This window comes from Balaenoptera physalus, assembly GCF_965194825.1.
Source record: "Balaenoptera physalus genome assembly, chromosome: 6".
Classification (NCBI taxonomy): domain Eukaryota; kingdom Metazoa; phylum Chordata; class Mammalia; order Artiodactyla; family Balaenopteridae; genus Balaenoptera; species Balaenoptera physalus.
This window is the reverse complement of record NC_138885.1, coordinates 99,293,580-99,300,012: the sequence shown is the minus strand read 5'-3', so window position 1 is coordinate 99,300,012 and position 6,433 is coordinate 99,293,580. Positions and strand designations below refer to the sequence as shown.

Below are 6,433 nucleotides of genomic sequence, written 5' to 3'. Positions count from 1 at the left end.
GCAGGGAGTAGTGGGCACAACTGAGGAAGGAAGACCAGTTACAAGGTGGGAAAAGGTGAAGATCTCAACTGGGACAATGGCGCTGAAAGTAGAGAGAATAGGGTGGATTCTGAGAAATGAAAGTGGAATGGATGGGGATTGGGGGATCCCAGGATATGTGAGAGTTGAGGGAAAGAAACAAAGTCAGAGATTTCCCAAATTTCTGACTCCATACCTGGAGAAAGGTTGATCCACATCCCAACATTATCTGTATTTGGGGGAAGAAAATTGAGGCTTGAGAGGAGTTTTGATCAAGCTGACACAATACATCTGTGGCCATTTTGGCCTGGAATCCAGGAATCCTATAGCTGAGCTAGGGCTCTTTCTACTATACCGGCATACGTTCAGGTTTGGATGGAAGGGGAAAGCATCTCGTGAAACAAAATGGTGGCGTTGGATTGGTTGATCTTAAATAGTCCTTCCAGCACTCATCCTGGGCGTCAATCAATCAGATGAGTGTTCGTGGCACCAAACCCCACTCTGAACGATGTCTCTCAGGATCAGCATTTGACCAAGAACCAGTTAATGTTCTAAAATAATCAGCAAATGAACAGATGCTGACCGATACATCCAGAAGCTAATGGTTTATTTTGTAACTAGAGGATCAGAATTGTTGGCCTGGAAAATGACTGGTGCTTAGCATAACACTGAAGGCAGCAGGATCCAAGGACAGAGAAGATGAGAGTTTGAAATTCTCTGTATTGCAAGTATCGTTTCTTAGGTAGAATTTCTAACTGAAGATATTTAAGATCTAATCTTAATTAGAATCACAGCTGCCTGTATTCTTGCCCGATACAATCTTTCTGAGACACTTCTGACAAGTCATTTCCCATCTTCCATTTGAATATTTACCTAATAAAAATTTCCCCCTAATTCAGGGTTTTATCTCTTCCTGTGAAGAAGGAAATAAGATTAGAAACCAACATAAAAAATATTAAGGAAGACTTTGAATATTTATATAAATACTAATAAAAATGTACTTTTATCACTTAATATTTTGTTTCATAGTCCCTGTTTTTAATACTAGGGAGAATATAAAATCCAAACTGCTAATTCCTCTGCAACAAGAAATTTGAACAACTCTGAATTTGGGTGGTTTCTCAAACTCTGAAAGAGGTGAATTTTGCAGACATTTTAGCATTGTTTATAACTTGTAATTTTGATAGTGCAAATTTACAGAAAAATTGAGAATGGCATGAGGAAATCCCATAATCCCTTACCAAATTCTTACTCAAACACACACTTTTTTTTTTTCTGAACCATTTCAAAGTTGAAAACTTGTAACCCTCTATCCCTAAGTAATCCAGTGTGTACTTCTTAAGAAGAACAAGGACGTTCTCTTATATAACCACAATACAATGATAAAAATCAGGAAATTTAATATCAATACAGTATAGTCCCTATTTAAATTTCAACAATTGGTCCAATTATCTTTACAGCTTCCCCTCCAGAATCCAATCCAGGATCATGCGTTATAGTTAGTTGTCTTATCTCTTAAGTCTCCTTTTGTCTGAAACAGTTCCTAAACGTTTCTTTTTCTTCCTAGAACTTGACATTTTGAAGAGTATAGGCTAGTTATTGTGTAGAAAGTCCCTCCATTTGAGTTTGTCTGATGTTTCCTTGCAATTAGATCCAAGTTACACATTTTTGGTAGAAATACCAGAAATACAATTGAAGTGGTGTAGTATCCTTCTCAGGGTACAGTACTGGGGAAAGGGGGAAAGGACATATGATGTTGGTTTGTCCCAATATTGGTGAAGTTAGCTTTCCTTTTTTTTTTTTTTTTTTTTTTTGGGCTGCACCTTGTGGCATGTGGGATCTTCGTTCCCCGACCAGGGATCGAACCTGAGCCCCCTGCAGTGGAAACGCAGAGTCTTAAACACTGGACTGCCAGGGAATTCCCCCTATAAGATTTTGACACTGCAAATTTCCCACATAAATTCCAAAGTGTTTTATTATTTGATAGAAACTGAAAACTTTGATTCTGAATTTTGATTCTAACATTCTAGAGCTACTCTCACCTGTTTAAAAATTTCCATATTTTCTGGTTGCAATTATTCCACTTGCTAGAATTACTCAATGAGTTTATTTTTCATGTTTCTATTTTTATTGTTTGAGAGAGCCTGCATGTTGGTGACTTGTTTGTTGCTGCAAATTAATTAACACAGTGGAGTACTAGTCCATGAAACCTGCAACTTGGATCTCAGACAATGTTTTAATTCTGTTTTCTCCATCTGTATCAACTTATTTATATGAGGGTTTTTTTCTTTTCTTATATCTTTGAACACAATTCACCCAACAAACGAAGTATATCCTCTAATTCTGACACTTTCTTGGGATATCAGTGTCCCATAAGGCCCACAACCTCTAGGTTGGGGTACTTCTCTTACAGTTAAGGTTATACCAGATGCTCAAATTGTACCGGGCAGCTTGGGTTTTGAGTCATTGGGTTCATTACAGTGTTTCTTTACTGTTGTAATGGGAATGACTTTCAGAATTTATTTAGAGTTAACTTGGGTCTGTTTCCATGAATACATTCTTCAAATGTCCTAAAGCTATGGCAAGATACACAACATCTTTTATCTGTACAATAAAAGTGTTTTAATCCTCACTCTTTTGCACAGTTATGTCTAACTCACCTGGTTCAGTGATACTGGTTCTATTTCTTCAATTACTGGAAAAGTATCAGTAATCGTGATACTGCCTCACAGACTCCCAGCTGAGCACAGGAGGAGATTTAAGACATCAGAGGATGGAATTTTCCTACCGACACATTTATTTCTAGTCTAATTCTCTTTCAGGAAGTGGTTTGAGGTTATTCCTTTCTCAGAGTCTCCAGTGATAGACTCATTAGTGATTTTGTATATAGAAGTGGTATTCAGATCTTATCATTTGCCTGTACACGAGGCATTAACCCATTTTTGGATTCTCAGCTACATTTGGAATGCTTTCAATGCTTCCCGTAAGAAACAAGGTGGCATGTGATACCTTCTCAGAGTCAAGAAGACATAAGCCTTTCCACTTGAAATAGTTTACAGATGGTTATTTTAATTATATAGTGTCAGTCACCCTTGAGAAATAGCAGGCCACTAACTATTTTGCCTATAAATACCATAATAGGAATCAAGTCCATAGGTTTATTTTTTATGTAACTAATACCATGTGTTTCTTTGCTATAAACTTCGTTGGGTTCGAAGCCACAGATTAAAAATATAAAACCTGCTATAACTGTGAGGTAATCTGATTTTGCAGTAGAGGTTACCATACCCCATTAAGAAGAATCTGTCAAAAGCCAATGGCAAGGAGAAAATCTTGAAAGCAGTGAGAGAGAAGCTACTTATCATGTACAAGGGATCTTCAATAAAATTAACATCTGATTTCTCATCAGTAACCATGGAGTCCAAAAGGCAGTGGAATAATCTATTCAAAGTGTTGGGGGTGAAAAAATAGTCCAGACACACTTGAGAATTGTTGAGTCTATATGTAAGAATAGCCTAGGAATTGGAATGACTTCTGAGGTAGTTAGATCACTTTTTTTTTTTAATATATAAATATTTATTTGTTTATTTTTGGCTGCATTGGGTTTTCATTGCTGCGAGCGGGCTTTCTCTAGTTGCAGTGAGCAGGGGCTACTCTTCCTTGTGGTGCACGGGCTTCTCATTGCGGTGGCTTCTCTGTTGTGGAGCGCAGGCTCCAGGCACACGGGCTTTGGCAGTTGTGGCACGCGAGCTCAGGAGTTGTGGCTTGCGGGCTCTAGAGCGCAGGCTCAGTAGTTGTGGTGCATGGGCTTAGTTGCTCCGCAGCATGTGGGATCTTCACGGACCAGGGCTCAAACCCGTGTCCCCTGCACTGGCAGGCGGATTCTTAACCACTGTGCCACCAGGGAAGTCCCAGTTAGATCACTTTTGAACTTCCTTTCTTACTACCAGGATCTGTTCAACCTAAAAATATGTCGATGAATATGTCTCAAAGTAACATCCAGCATCTTATTGGTATCACACAAACATTTTTTCCTAATCTGCTGTATAAAGAGTATGGATTTCTAGCAACCACTAAAAGGCCTTGCTAACAACTATTAACTCTGCATATATTTATATCTATCACACATACTTCATGTCTATGGTAAAAATATTAGGAAAAAATACAAGTAAGCATTGTATAGTCTGGAGCTCTGTACTATCTATTTTGTTTAATCTCTTTATCAACTTGGTTTTTAGGGTTAACTGATACACTATTCAGTAAATCTTCTATATTGGTAGAAGCCATTTCACATGTCTTTGGAATGGCAGTGTCTTAGTTTCCACATTATCCACTCAGCAGTCAGAGATTTCACTTTCAAAATAAAAAGGAGAAAATGCATTTTAAAGATTCTTCTTTTTGAGTCTGGAGGAGTGAATCACTAAGGGACCACCGTCAAAAATAGAGAAGTCCCAAGAAGATTGCTGGTTCCAAGCTAAAGATGAGTTCGGTTATAGACACAATGAATTTGAGATAGGCAGAACACCCAATTGGAGAATTCCTAGCAACATTTGAAGATGAAGGATTGAAGTCAGGGCTAGAGATGTAGTCAGTAGCTGAAGTCTTGAAAATAGATATGCTCTAAGAAAGAATAGCAAAATAAGAACAATAGATGGTCAATGATTTCTACATTTAGGAATCAGGAAGGGCAAAGGAGGAACAGTCTGACAGACAGGGGAGGTCAGTGTCAAAGAAAGTCAGAAGAAAAGCGAATTCATGTAGAAAGGGGTAGACATTCAGGTAGATGTTAGAGAAAAATGTTAGAGAGAGGGATCAAGGTGAATGAAAACTGAAAAACTATCACTGGCAACTCTTGACAATTATACTCTAAAAGGCCTCCTAAGATTTTAAAATAAACGTTGAAATAAATGTTTTACTCATTTGTATGAGGCTTATCACATTCCCATCTTCTAAACTGATACACCTTGCCATCTACGATTAAGAATCACCTTGAACAAAGGCGGTAAAATCATTATCAGTAAGGGAACAAAATAAAGGGCATCACATAAGCAACTGAATAAAGTTCTTTTTTTAATTGAAGTATAGTTGGTTTACAATATTATATTAGTTTCAGGTGTACAACATAGTGATTCAATATTTTTATAGATAATACTCCATTTAAAGTTATTACAAAATAGTGGTTATATTTTCCTGTGCTGTACAATATATCCTTGTTGCTTATTCACTTTATACATAGTAGTTTGTATCTTTTAATCTTCTACCCCTAATTTGCCCCTCCCCACTTCCTTCTCCCCACGGGTAACCGCTAGTTTGTTCTCTATATCTGAACAACTGAATAAAGTTCTAGGAGAAATTTAACTCTACTGAAACTCCAAACCTGTCTATTAATCCAACAGATATTTTTTGAGGCTCCGCTGTGGGCCAGTTACTGGCCTAAACAATGGGCACACTGTGGTGACTTACACTTGACCTCTGCCCTCTTGAAGCTTAATATTACACCATTTACATTCTACCCAGAGAGAGGGGGGCTGGTAAGAATATATATATTACATATCACTTTAGATTGGCATTTAGGGCCTACGTTTATAAATTATACAGGCAATTTTCATCAAACAAATGTAAATCCATTTGTCATTTCAATAATTATATCAATTCCTCATGGAGGATTTGGTCTTGTTTTTATTCAGATACAAAGTGAGTAGGCACTTTTGAAGTTTTAGTCTCAAGTGGCATAATTATATCTTAAATATAGTTTTCTCATTCTGATCTGCTTATGGAAAAAAATTAGTTAACATTTTGCAGGGGTAGGGTAGACTAGGAAAAGAAACACAAAGAAAAGAGAAAAATGAACACCTGCAGAGTCCTAGACAGTGAAAGGGTGACCAATTCTAGACATAAGTTAGAGTGGTTGGGGTATATGAGTAGAATTACCCACGTAAACTGGAGTTATGGAAAAGCAGATTATAGACTGAGTTCTATGCAAAATTAATGACCTTAGCATTTATGCTGACAAGCCGTATAATCAGAAAGTAAATTGTTTTCTGGACACGTGGTTTTCTGTAAATAAGGTTAACCTTATACTAGGCTGAAGTTGCAAACCTGCAAATAGACCATGTTTCCAAAGTTTGTATAATTCAGTTGTTTGCCACTAGAACACAATTTCTTGCGGAAGTAACGTAGTAAGTGTTTAATTTCTAACTAGGTTGAGAGAACTCACATTTGTGCATGTGGTCCTTAACATGCATTTGCATTTAATTCCCACCACAATATATCACTGCATTTTATAGGGGGAAACTGAGGCCCAGAGAATAAAAGTGATTGTCCAGGGACGGCTAATAAGTAGCAGAATAGAGGTCAAACTTCTCAGTCAGCTACACAGAATGTTTCTCAAAACATGAAGAAAAAAAAAAAAACA

The 6,433-nt window shown here is 37.3% G+C and overlaps 1 protein-coding gene across 1 annotated transcript in view; it reads left to right on the top strand.

Moving 5' to 3' along the window:
• The window catches only part of LOC309663405 (gamma-crystallin B-like), a 309,600-nt gene that overhangs the window by 247,182 nt on the left and 55,985 nt on the right, over positions 1 to 6,433 (top strand). The gene's annotated exons all lie outside the window — the stretch shown is intronic.